This window comes from Colobus angolensis, unplaced genomic scaffold (assembly GCF_000951035.1).
Source record: "Colobus angolensis palliatus isolate OR3802 unplaced genomic scaffold, Cang.pa_1.0 Scaffold365, whole genome shotgun sequence".
NCBI lineage: Eukaryota > Metazoa > Chordata > Mammalia > Primates > Cercopithecidae > Colobus > Colobus angolensis.
In genome coordinates, this window is record NW_012116988.1 from 494,529 (window position 1) to 509,169 (window position 14,641).

A 14,641-nucleotide genomic window follows, 5' to 3' on the forward strand; every position below is an offset into this window, starting at 1 on the left:
AATAGTGGAAAGCAATCTGAATTAGTAGATGAGCGTTCTGGCTCCTTTCTATTCTCATCTGTTGAATAACACTATCAGCAAGCTTGCATTGGGAACCATTTCTTTATACCTACACCTGGTACCAGGCTCCAGCACTGCAAAGATGGATATAATTTGGTTCCATTTCTAAAATTCACCAGTGTGTAACAACCAGCAATAACAAGTGGAGAACTGGCAAGTGAGAATTTGCAGTGGAAAGAAAAGGTGATATCCTCAAATGTGCAGGTTTTCAGGTGGAGGAGGAGAATGTGGTAAAGGAGAAATGTACACTTATGCAAAAAAGCAGTTTAAGTACAGGACTTGAAGTATAAAAATATGAGACTTATTTGAGGACAGGGCAGGACAAGAAGTGGAGAATGACAAAATAATATAGTTTGCGAGTGTTGTGTAGAGTTGAGATGATAAGAGATTTAGAAACATAAATGGGGGCTTAGAATCATCAATGGAGACTCAGCTGTGTAGGCTGTTATGAGCCATCAAATGTTTTGGAGCAGGGCTGTAATGTGAGATGCTCTGTGTTTCAGAGAGAACACTGGTAACCTTTTTAAAAGTTTAAGCTTGAAAAAGCACATGTGTTCAGCCAAGTGTAGTGCACACTTGAAATTTGGTTCCCTCTTTGATAGAATATATTTTCCCTTTTTTAAAAGAGACTTTTCAGACAAGAATGTATAGGCTGCCTTCCCATACATGGTTAAATAATAATGGAAAAGTGAGACATTAATTTTCCACAAATCAAATTCAATTAGACAATATTTACACTTTTCTAATTGTGTTTTACTAATTGGTACTTAAACTCTTTAAAGAGTAGACATCTTTATAATGGAGAAACTTTTTCTCTCAAAAGCATTGAAGATGGACACTGGGAGCTGAATAGAGATATATGTAAAATAATTTTGGACGAATGATTGCCATAATGGGGATATCAAAAGCTTACATGAATCAGTAAAAAGTTAAACATTTCATTAGCAAAATAAGCAGAAGACATGACTAAGCAATTGTTTTGTTTTGTTTTGTTTTTGAGATGGAATTTCACTCTTGTTGCCCAGACTGGAGTGCAATGGCACAAGCTCAGCTCACTGAAATCTCCCCCTTTCAGGTTCAAGTGATTCTCCTGCCTCAGCCTTCTGCTGGGATTACAAGCATGTGCCACCACACCTGGCTGATTTTGTATTTTTAATAGAGATGGTGTTTCTCCATGTTGGTCAGGTTGGTATTGAACTCCTGACCTCAGGTTATCCTCCCACCTCTGCCTCGCAAACTGCTGGGATTAGAGGCATGAGGAACTGCACCTGGCCTGGAAAATATGTTTTAAAATAACATGTTCCATTAAACTATTCACAATTGGTTAGTGTAGGTAAACAAGAGCCTTCTAACAGTTACTGGAAGTATAATTTGATGCCATATTTGTGTTATATATGAGTTCTAAATTTCTCTTCAAAGAATCAATATGTCAGTATGTTCAATTTCTTTGTCTTCTACTTTTAAACCTAACTTCCTCGTAAAGCAACCTTTTTCAATCACCTGCTCCACCCTGACTTATTCCGATTACCTGCTCCACCCTGACTCATTCCAATTGCCTGCTTATTCTCCAACCTGACATATTCTTATTTCCTCCTCTGACATAACCATTTTTCCCACCAAACCACTCACACTACCACTCTCTTTAAATTAGCCACTTGGGATTAGTTTAGCCTGTGCAGTCTAACCCTAGCCAATATAAGAATGACACAGCAGCAGGGGCCACATGCATCAGGAATAAGAATCCCTTCCCCTCCCTTGTCCAGGTGTGCACTGACCATTGCTCCATCTGTGAGGGCACACCCTTCTATATAGGTAAATTGCCTTGCTGGGAAGAAAAAAAGAAAATTTTATATTCAAGTGCTGTTTCTCTTGCAGCACTGAAACTTTATTTATAACAATTTGGGGGCTTTTCCAGGATTACATTCCCCTCTGGTTCTCTGTCGTGAGAAGGTGCGCCCCACCCCCTTGTGGCAGCCTCAGCGGTGAGAAATTAGTACACACCCAGTGCGAGGAATAACCCAAGCTCTCAGCAACATGGAAAGAAACCAGCAGCCAACCTAGGGTAAAGGATCCTCATACACTATGGTGTCTACTGTGCACAGACCAAGGAAGGAGAACCATGGGAGCCAGTAAAGTACTTCCTTGGTGGTCAGTTTCTGGAGTGCTAAATGTGTGTGTGCATGAGTGATCACAAACAACCCTACTTGCGGTGTTGTTTGTCTGGATGGTTACAAGTCCTACTGCTGGATGGAATGAGTGGGTCCCCTCTGTGATTCTGCAGCTAACTCACATGGCTTAGGGTGGATCCTGCAGTGGCATTTATACCAGCATGCCAATGCTAAGAGGGTCCAAATTCTCCCTTTGGGGAGAAGTCAGAGAGGACAACAGAGTGGGAAGTGTGCAAGGGAACTTCAGAGGGGGAAAGGGAGGAAGCAGGTCAACCTTCCAGGGCAGCAAGACACTCCCTGATTTGAGGGTTTGAGCCTTCTGAGGCAGGCAAGGCAAGACATCCCTGGTTTGAGGGGTTGAGCCTTCCAGGACAGGCAAGACAACCCTGGTCTGAGAGGTTGAGCCTTCCACAAATTTCAGGGGGTAGAACCTCACATAAACCTCCAGTAGTAAGAAAAATTTCAGAACTCCCCTTTCCTTTCTTCTCAGGTCCCTCCCACTGGTCCCTCCCCTAGGGGAAGGGGAAGGAGAGGGGAGAACAACAGCATAAATGGCTGTCAGAGGCAGGGAAAGAGCAGCAGAGAGTAAAGAGAAACTGGGAGAAGAAGTCAGAGGGAAAGAGAGAAAGAGACAGAGAGTCAAAAAGAGAGAGAGAAAAAAGAGAGAGGCAGAGAAAGAGAGAGAGAAAGAGACAGAGACAAAGAAAGAAAGAAAGAAAGAAAGAAAGAAAGAAAGAAAGAAAGAAAGAAAGAAAGAAAGAAAGAAAGAGACAGAGAGTCAAAGAGAGAGAGAGAGAGAAAGAGATATAGAAGTAGTAAAAACGGTGTACCCTGTTCCTTTAAAAGTCAGGGTAAATGTAAAACCTATAATTGATAATTGAAGATCTCTGTGACCCTGTAATACTCCAATACCACCTTGTTGTCAGTGTAAACAAGGGTGTAGGCTGAAAGCACTGAGGTCACTGACAAACGACAGGCTTCCTAATGAAAAATCCTTAACCCAGTAACCAGCAGATAGCCCAAATGCATTTAATCTGTAGCGGCAACTGCTTTGCTAACAAAAGAAAGTAGACCCCTAGAGGAAACATCACTGTGAGCACACCTCATCAGGTCAGAACTATCCTAAGTAAAAAAATAATAATAATAAGCAAAAATGTAGCTTACTGACTCAAGAACCTTGAAGTATGAGGCTATTCTGTTAGAAAAAGATGATTGGACATTAACTACTAAAAATTCCCTTAACCTAGCAGGTTTCCTAACAGGGAATCTAAATCTTATTAATTACTGTACAAAGGTCAGACCAGACCTAGGAGGAACTCCCGTGGGGACAGAATGATAGATGGTTCTTCCCTGGTGATTGAGGGAAAAAGATACAGTGGGCATTTAGTAAGGGATAAGGAAATTCTTGTAGAAGCAGAGTTAGGAAAATTGCCTAATAACTGATCTACTCAATTTTGTGAGCTGTTTGCACTCAGCCAAGCTTTAAAGTACTTACAGAATCAGGAAGGAGCCATCTATACTATTTCTAAGTTAATATGAACTGAACAAGGTCTTACTAATAGCAAAAGAATAACTGAGATCCCAAACTTACAAGGTTTTCAACAAAAGCAAACTTTGCTAAAAGTTTACAGTGTAACATATATTATCCTAACTGCTAATCTTGTGGCCTTAGGCAGTCTAGTCCACAGACATGAAGAAAGTTCACTTTGGAAAAGAATGGTTATCATCTTAAAAAGGGGGAGAGGAGGGGGAATTTACGTAAAAAGAATGTTAGATGGTAAATTCTAGTCCTAAATTAACTTGTTGTTTAAAGAAAGGGATGTTTGCAACAAGTCAGAAAGTTTACGCATGTCAAAGAATTGCCTGTGAAAGTTGCAAAAAAAAGTTATAAAAGGGAATTTATGCAAGAAATTTTGTGTAATTTAAAAGTAATTAGGCCTCCTGAATGTAAAACTATTGAGAAAACAGTTTATGTGCAAGGTGTGTAAGGAAAGTAAAATACACTTTTGGTAAAAAGATTATAAGGAGGCATAAGAATGTGGATTTTTACCTACACTAAAAGGTTAAAAACATATTTTGTTTTAAGGGTCTAAGCAAGTTTTGCAACTAATTGTAAAGGAAATTCTGTGTGTAAACATATTGACTAAATTTAAAGGGGTATCATCCAATTTTTCTGTGAACTGGACATTAAAATAAAAGCACAACATGTTTTTCTTAAAGTACTAATCTGTTCTTTAACAAAAATTATAAAAGGTTACAAAGAGTCTATAAAAATCTTACCTTATGATTGGACAAAATTGGATAAATATGTCACCAATTTTCATTAAAATTAAGTTTAACATTAATAACACACCAAAATAAAGGTGAAATTTAACTTATCTGGTATAAAAATCATGCAGAAAGCACTGTTAAGTATAAAATGATGTTTGGCTTTCTTTGGTCTAAAAACTAACAAAAGTAGGTGCTAAAGAAAATTTCTCAACAAGAAGGCACTGAGGACACTGTTGATGTCCCCAAATTTAAAACAAAAGATCAATTTCTTAGAAATTACATACTTGGTTTATCCTTCATCTTCTCTTCTTTTAAAACAAGAGGTCTTTTAGCACAAGTGCCAACTTTGGAATTTCTAGTATATCAGCATTGGCCTGGGGATCATGTTCTCATCAAAGGGTGGAAAGAAGGGAAACTCAAGCCAGCCTGGGAAGGACCCTACCTTGTGCTGCTAACCACTGAGACTGCTGTTCATACAGCAGTTAGGGATGGACACATCTCACCAGAGTCAAGCAAGTGCCATTATCATCAGAATCATGGCCCATTTTTCCTGGATCAAGCCCTACCAAATTAAAGCTAAGGAAAGCTTAGTTTATCTATCTTTTCCTTTTCTTCCCTTACCCAATGCTTATATCCATTACTATTCCTACCACTAGCAACTCTAACCTCACTTTAGAGCACTTCTATGGTTAAGCAGCAGAGGTCACTGGAAAGGATCCTATAGGGTTCTTTAAGGTGCGCTTTGTTCTCCCACCTCCACCTCCTACAGCTGCCCCTTTACCAAACCTATGAAATCAAACTAGGACTCGCCTCATGCTAAATGACAAAAGCAAGGTTTCAGTAGTAGAAATAGGAGGCCTAAGGCAAACCACAGCCATTGAAACAGGGTATAAAGATGTAAATGCCATATTAAATATTCCATCAGCACGTTAAACAAAGGTAATTGTTATGCTTGTGCGCATGGCAGACTGGGGGCCCAGATTGTTCCCTTTCCACTAGGATGGTCCTCCAGTCGACCGGGAATGGGCTGCACAGTAGCTCTTTTCCAGGATTCTACAGCCTGGGGTAACAAGTTGTGTCCAGCTCTCTCTCGGCTATATCCTGAAGTTCGACACCCTGCAAGTCAGCCCCTGAGGGCAATCCAGTTTCTGTCTCCAAACACTAAATTCACTTCGTGTCTTTCATGACAGGTAGAGAAGTTAGCATTCCTTGGAGACCTGAAGGAATGCAGTAAGCTTAAAAATTTTCAAAAGCTTACCAATTGGTCAGCCCTTATTCATCCCTGAGCGGATGTGTAGTGGTATTATGGTGGACCTTTACTGAACACTCTGCAGAGTAACTAAAGTGGCACTTATGCTTTAGTCCAATTGGCTATCCCTTTCACCCTGGCATTTCATCAACCAGAGAAAGGAAAAATAAGACATTGTAAAGCAAAAGCAGCCCCTTACAGGTCTTTTGACTCTCACGTCTATTTAGACACAATTAGAGTCCCATGAGGAATACCATATCAATTTAAAGCTCAAAATCAAATAGCTCCAGGATTTGAGTCAATATTTTGGTGGGTGACAATTAATAAAATGTAAATTGGATAAACTACATCTACTACAACCAACATCAATCTATTAACTACACTGGAGATGCTGATAAAGGAATAGCTGAGGAATTAGGGGCTACTAGCCAGATGACTTGGGAAAAATAGGATAGCCCTAGACATGGTATTAGCAGAAAAAAGAGGAGTTTGTGTCATAATTAAAACTCAATGTTTTACCTTCATCCCAAACAACACTGCCCCTGATGAAAGTATAACAAAGGCATTGCAAGGTCTGACTGCTCTGTCCAATAAGTTAACCAACAACTCAGGGATAAATGACCCCTTTACAGGATGGCTAGAAAAGTGGTTCAGTAAATGGAAAAGAATAATAGCCTCCATTCTTACTTCCCTCACAGCCATAATGGGTGTACTTATTCTTGTTGGATGCTGTGTCACACTACGCATCCATGGGTTGGTGCAGAGGCTCATAAAAACAGCACTTACTAAAACAGCCCTTAACTATCCTCCACCTTGTCCAGAGTAGCTTCTTCTTTTGGAAATCAAGCAGAACAATTAAGCCAAGACATGTTAAAGAAGTTTGAAGAGAAAGAGCTGTAAGAAAAATGCAAGAGGAAAGAGTTGTTAGATATGAGTGCTGGGGAAACTAACTACCAATAGATTGGTCCTGCAAAAGATGTTCCAGGGATTTCTAATATAATAACAAAAGATTGATATTCACCATCATTAAAAAATATAAAAGCATAAAGCTAACAAGTATTATAAAACAAAAGAGAAAAAAATAAATCAAATCACAACATGACAGAAATTTGTTAAACCACAAAGATAGATAAAAAGAAAAAAAGACAAGAAAATATTTAATATTATGACAGCAACAATACCTTACATATTAATATTAACCTTGAATATCAAAATTATTCATTGAAATGTACAGATTCATGAAATGATTAAGAAAAAAATGATCCAACTCTATGTTGCCTACAAGAATCCACCTTACTTGTAAAGCACATATAAATTAAAAGTAAAGGGGGGAAGATATTAATACAAACAGAAACCAAAAGAAACAGGAGTATCTATACTTATATCAAATAAAACAGACTAAATAAAAAGTGGTAACAATAAGGATAAAGAAGGTCATCATCCAATAGTAAAGAAATCATTTGAGCAAGAAGATATAACAATTCTAAATATATATGTGCCCAACATCAAAGCACCCAGATTTTAAAAAGAAATATTATTAAACCTATAAAAAGAGATAGACAGTAACACAATAAGAGTGGAAGAAGTTCAACATTCTCCTCACAGCATTAGAGAAATCATTGAGATAGGAAAGTTGGCAAATCAACAAAGTACCCTCAAAAACCAAAATTATATCAACTACTTACTTAGACCACGGTAGAATAAAACTACAAATCAATATCAAGAGAAATTTCAGAAACTATAAATTAACAAAGAATTAAAGCAACATGCTCCTAACAGTCACCATAAATGAAGTAATTAAGATGGCCAGCCAAGGGTGGTGACTCACCTCTGTAATCCCAGCACTTTGAGAGGCTGAGGCAGGTGAATCACCTGAGGTCAGTACTTTGAGACTAGCCTGGGCAACATGCCAAAACTGTATCTCTACAAAAAATATAAAAAAATAGCTAGGTGTAATGGTGCGCACCTATGGTCCTAGCTACTCAACAGGTTGAGATAAAAAGATGGCTTAAGCCTGGAAGGTGGAGGTTGCCAACATTGTTCTACTGCTCTCCAACCTGCATAACAGATTAAAACCCATCTCAAAAAGAAAATTAAGATAAAAATTAAAAATATGTGGGAAAAAAGATGGAAAGAGAAACACAATATAATAAAACCTGTGAGATAAAGCAAATATATACTAAAAAGTCAGTTTACAGCCAAAATACTTGCATCAAAAAAGTAGAAAACTTACATATGAAGCATCTTACATCACACACACTTCAAGGAACTAGAAAATTAATAACAAACAAAATTCCAAGTTAGAAGAAAAAAATAACAAAAATCAGAACAGAACCAAATGAAATAAAGAAGAAAAACAATAAAAATGATCAAGAGAATAAAGAGTTGGTTTTCCAAAAAGACAAAAAGAGTAATTTGCTAGGTAGATTAACCACAAACAGAATAGAAATCTAAATAAAATCAGATATAAAGGAGACATTGCAGTGGATACGACAGTAATACAAAAGATCACTGGAAACCATTATAAACAACTAGATACTAATAAACCTGAAAACCTAAAAAGAATGAATAAATTCATGGCAACATACAACCTCCCAAGATAGAGCCAGGAAGAAATACAGTACCTGAACAAACCAATAATGAGTAGCATGATTGAGTCAGTAATGAAGAATATCTCGACAAAGAAAAGCTCAGGACGAAAAATGCACAGCCAAATTCTACCAAATATAAAAAGAATAATAATCCTCCTTAAACTCTTCCCAAAAATTGAGGATAATGAAATTCTTCCCAAGTCACTCTGAGGTCAGTATCACCTTGATACCAAAACTAGCCAAGGACACAACAAAGAAAACTATTATTATTATATTATAAAAAAATAGACAAATAGGACTCAAACAAATGAATTTTTGCATAGCAAAAAAAAAAAACACGGTAAATAGGCAACCTACAGAATAAAAAGAATGTATTTGCAAACTATGAGCCAACATGAAACTAATATTGATAATTTACAAATAACTCAAACAATTCAAAAATATCATAATAAGAAATCCCATTGAAAAATGAGCAAATAATACTACTAAGCATTTTTCAGTAAAGACATACAAATAGCCAACACTCATATGAAAAAATGCTCAATCTCAAATAACTAAAAATAAAACTACCATTTGATTCAGAAACCTCATCATTTGGTATCTACTCAAAGAAAAGTAGTTTATTATATGAAAATGATACCTAATGTCACCTACAAATAGGCAACTGCAAATGAAAACAATGATGAGCTATCACTTCAAATCTGTTAAAATTACTAATATCAAAAAGAAAAAATAGAAAGTGGGCATGGTGGCTCATGCCTGTCATCCCAGCACTTTGAGATGCCAAGGTGGGAGGATCACCTAAGTGCAGGAATTCTAGAACAGCCTGACTAACATAGGGAAACACCATCTCTACCGAAAATACAAAATTAGTTGGTCGTGGTGGCGCATGCCTGCAATCCCAGCTATTCCGGAGATGGAAGCAGGAGAATCTCTTGAACGCACAGGAGAATCACTTGAACCCAGGAGGAGAAGATGGCGGTGAGATGAGATCACGCCATTGTACTCCAGCCTGGGCAAAAAGAGCAAAACTCTGCCTCCAAAAAAAAGAAAGAGAAGAGGAGAAAAGAAAAGAAAAGTAAAGAAAAGAAAAGAAAAGAAAAGAAAAAAAGAAAAAAGAAGAGAAACAAATAGCAAGTAACATTTGTCATTGATGTTCCTGAGATTTCTGAAACAAATCTTAATGTCATCACTGCTCTCACACATTTCAGATATGATGGAAAAGGAAAACTTCAGAAATGATCTAACATGCAGTTCCTCAAAATACCCAGAGATATTCTTACATTCCCCTTGAAGCAACGGAAGAGTAGGCGTATCATGCAGTATAAACCATAAAGAGGACTTTAGCTCTCACGGTACCTTCACGGAAAAATCACTAAATAGCAAGTAGAGTCCATAGAGAATTCCACAGTATGGGACAAAAGATGCTCCTATATAAAAGCTACGGAATAAAAAATGGCTTTTTAGGAAATCTTTCCATTGAAGCAGAGCATCCCATACCACATTTTAAGGTCTGCAATTCTTTTTGACCTTTGTACCTCTCCTCTGTGTTATCTGCTTCATTCATGCTTACCTGCCTGCATATTTGACTACTGTCTCATGTCTCTTCACATTCCACGGCTCTTTTATTTGCTCAAGACAGGAGATCAGATCAAGTTTAGAGAAAGCAAGGCCTGTTTTGTTAGAAAAAAGTAACATAACTTGCTGAGATTCTACAGTTACCAACATTGTACCATGTTCAGTAGAGAGAAGAAAATGTTATGAATGATTCTAAAAATTTAATTGCAAAATACTGTTTTCTGATAGAAACTTTAGAATATTTAGAACATATTTTACATTTCTAGGCCCTTAGCTCTACTATCCAACATTACTAAATTTAAAATTGGTGCTGGATACTGAATTTTAATATTTGGGCAAGAATATTTAATGCCACTGAATTTCTAGAGTTACTATTAATCTAGAGTGAGGAATACAGATTAGCTCAAGAAAGGGGAAGGTTCCTATTAAAACATCTTGAAGATTTTCTTTTTTGTTCCAATAAACCTTCAAGTTTTCCTTAAAAGTGTTGATCTAAAGATAATTTATGCAGAGGAAAAACTCCCAAAATTATTCTACAAAGGGAGAAAACAGAAGCCTTAGGGTATATTAGAAAATCTGGGGAAATTTTATTGTCACAGAGAGACCAGTTTTCGATGGTTCTCTAACATTGCATCTCTATACAAATTTCACTTAGCAGTATTCAGACATTTCCATACCTCCTGAGAGAATTCTATGGCCACAGCCTTGAAAGTTAACGTCTCCTAAAATAAACCCAAACACACACACATACTTACCAAGTGGCCATAGGCAGAATTGTTAACTTGACTCTAAGCGTTTGAGAGTTAAGAGAACTGGCTCTGTTTTACTTAAGAGACTGGCATTATCCAGTAAAATATTGTTCAATAGAGAAAGATTCTCTAATGCATTCCTTCATTCTGAGGAAAGAGGATGAAACAAGATCCACAAAACCAGTGTAGGTACTATCGTTTTCTGAATGATACATCATAAAATTTATGGCATAAACACAAGCTTATACAGTTTTGGATTCCATATATACATTATACAGAGTAAGTTGTGTCCTGTTCTCATATGGAGAAGTTACATTAAGTTAGAAGGTATCTCTCAAATTTTAATGCATACATCAATAAACTGGAGATTTTGTTAAAATACGTATTCTAATTCAAGAGATCTGGGATGAGACCTGAGTTACGATATTGCTAACAAACTCAAAAATGATGTCAATGTTTCTAGTTTAAGAAAAATACTTTGTAAAACATCTAGTAGGTGATAGAACCTGGGTTTTATCCCAGTGTATATGACCAGTAAACAAAGATGACAGCTTGCATTTTCCAAAGCAAGGTATAAACAAAGAGAAACTATTAAGAAAAAGAGTGTAATAAAAATGGATGTTCTGTGGTCAAGAATAGGCCACGGTAAACATCTGGTTCAGCATGATTCAGTTAGTTTGGAGTGCAGGTGCACAATTCTGCTCATTATGTAACCTGGTTGTGTAAGCTCATACTTGGCTCTGAGCCACTATTGAGTGTAAGGAGTACAGAGACAGGTGGACAGGAGGGAGAGGGAGAGTAAAACTGCTCACCCTGTACACAGGGCTCATGTTCAGGCTTGTGTCTAGAAAGAAAAAAAGCCATCTCCAAACTTCCCACAGTTCCTTGATTGTTTTTCCAGCAACCCACCACTCACCCACCACTCCTGTTAGACCTCAAATTAGACTGGAACCTGACACCTGGCGTGACAGGGGAGCTTTCAGATTAAATGTGATTGTTTATACATGTTAGTTAACTCTCCAAAATACCTATTAATAATACAGATTTTAAAAAGAAACATTGCAGTGAAGAATTTATTCACAAAACATGTTAACCAAGTGAATAAAATTAATGGGACAGATTGGTATCAGGTGCTGATACATATAGGCAGATGCAACAAAACATCTGTGAGACTACTGACCAAAAACCATAAATTATAATCTGAATCTAATCATGAAAAAGTGTTTTATGTAAAGTTCAAGCCACATATGTTGCCCATGTTTTGTAATTTCTAATAGTGTATTTAAATACTCTCTCTTTAGCATTCTAGAAGGCAAACTTATTTGAATTCATTCCCTTACATATCTTTCTAAATTATTCCAGGCTATTAATTCCATTCTTTTTAAGTGTGCATTTAAAAATTATGTTCTTCATAGAGTTCATGGAGCATTCTGATGGAACTTTAAAGGTGCGGTTTTCTCCCTCACTGATAACTGAGGACCCAGCACCATCCCCAATAAGAATGTTTTATATCCCCACCTTCCCAGGCTGATCTGTCAACAAACAGAATACTTTCAATATTTTTGGGTATAAATTCAAGGTGAGTATTAGTCGTGATATGTAAGAAGCCTGGATGGAGAGAATAAATATAAGGCTCTGGTTTATAGGGGTGAATTATTTTAATGAGGTCCTTTCACTGTCATGAGAAGAAAACAGAAAAGGTAGTTGAAATAATCTTGTTAGGCAAAAGCATCAGAAGTAGAAATGTAAATGATTGTAATTCTAAATACATGACATTCTAGAAGAAAATGTGGACACAGTTTTGACCTGGGACACACTTATCTGACAATCAACCATTTTTTCCTCTCTTCTCTGATTCCTTCTCAGGAGAGATTATCTGAACAAATCACCACCTTCATCTTGAGAAGGTGTCTTTAAAGTCATTAGAACAGACCCTCTGAAGGAAGCAGACTGCTCCTGCAGGACCCTGGAGACACCCCAAATCCTGAGAGTGCCACATCTGCAGAAATGGGAAAGGGAGGCCTTCCTCTCCTAAACACACAACCCCACTGGAGAAGCTGGAAGTCTGTTTGTGCGAGAAGTTTCTAACTACCTGGAGCTGCGTCAAGTTAGAGAGCCAAGCTGAGTGAAATACAGGGGTGCAGGAGGCAACAGGAAGGCCCTGGGAGCTTGCTGAATCACCAAGGAACACCACAGGGATCCATTGAGGGGAGGATAGAGGAGCAGGGGGTAAAACTTCCAAGGGGAGAAGGGCTTCCCTAGCTGAACTTTGTAACAATTTGAATGGGGCAAGAAGCCTTCTGACCAGAACTCGGGGGAAGGCATGAATCTGGCTTGAAGACTTCACAGGCATGGAAGAACTGAAGTCCTTTTTTTCCCACAGCTGAGAGACAGAAAACCTGGGGAAATTTTCAAGCCCAACTTGCCCTCCACCTGGAAACAGACTCAGGGCTGTTATGAAGGGCACAGTGAGAGTGAGACCAGCCCTTTGGTTTGCACGGAAGCTGAGTGAGTCTTGTGACTGGCAGGTTTCCCCCACTTCCCTGACACCCTGCATGACTCAGCAGAGACAGCCATAATCCTCCTAGTTTCACAACTCCAGTGACCTGGGAATCTCACCCCCATCCACCACAGCAGCTGCAGCAACAACCACCCAAGGAGACTCTGAACTCAGACACACCTAGCACCTCCTGCACCCAATGGTCCTCCCCTACACACTATGGTAGTGGAAGACAAAGGGCATATAATCTTGGGAGTGTTAGGGCCCCACCCACTGCTGGTCCCTTTCAACATTACTTCATCTGATGCTTTCTGGAAAGTGTTATCTCCTGGCAGGAGGTCTACCAGTACAAAAATAAAGCATTAAATCACCAAAGCTAAGGACACCCATGGAATCCATTGCACCTTTAGCCACCTCTACCAGAACAGGCACTGGTATCCATGGCTGAGAGACCCATAAATGGTTCACATCACAGGACTCTGTGCAGACAACCCCAAGTATCAGCCTGGAGCTGGGAAGACTCACTGGGTGGCTAGACCCAGAAGAGAGACAACCAATCACTGCAGTTCAGCTCACAGGAAACCACATCCACAGGAAAAGGGGGAGAGTACTACATCAAGGGAACACCCTGTGGGATAAAAAAAATCTGAACAACAGTTTTCAGCCCTAGACCTTCCCTCTGAAAGAGCCTACCCAAATGAGAAGGAACCAGAAAAGCAAACCAGGTCATATGACAAAAGGAGGTTTGGCAATACCAACACCCCCACCCCCGCCAAAATCACACTAGTTCACCAGCAATGAATCAAAACCAAGAAGAAATCCCTGATTTATCTAAGAAAAGAATTCAGGAGGTTAGTTCTTAAGCTAATCAGGGAGGGACAAGAGAAAGGTGAAGCCCAGTGTAACAGAATTAAAAAAAATAAATCATACAAGTGAAGGAAGAAATATTCAACAAAATATATAGCTTAAAGAAAAAAAACAATAAAAAATTCAGGAAACTTTCCACAGACTTTTAGAGATACGAAATGCTCTGGAAAGTCTCAGGAGTACAAGTCAACAAGTAGAAGAAAGAAATTCAGAGCTCAAAGACAAGATATTTGAATTAACCAAATCCAACAAAGACAAAGAAAAAAGAATAAGAAAATATGAACAAAGCCTCCAAGAAGTCTGGAATTATGTTAAATGACCAAACCCAAGAATAATTGGTGTTCCTGAGGAAGAAGACAATTCTAAAAGCTTGGAAAACATATTTGAGGGAATAATCAAGGAAAACTTCTCTGGCCTTGCTAGGGACCTAGACAAGAAATACAAGAAGCACAAAGAACACCTGGAAAATTCATTGCAAAAAGATCTTCGCTTAAGCACACTGTCATCGCTTATCCAAAGTAAAGACAAAGGAAAGAATATTAAGAGTTGTGAGACAGAAGCACCAGGTAATCTATAAAGGAAAACCTACCAGATTAACAGCAGACTTC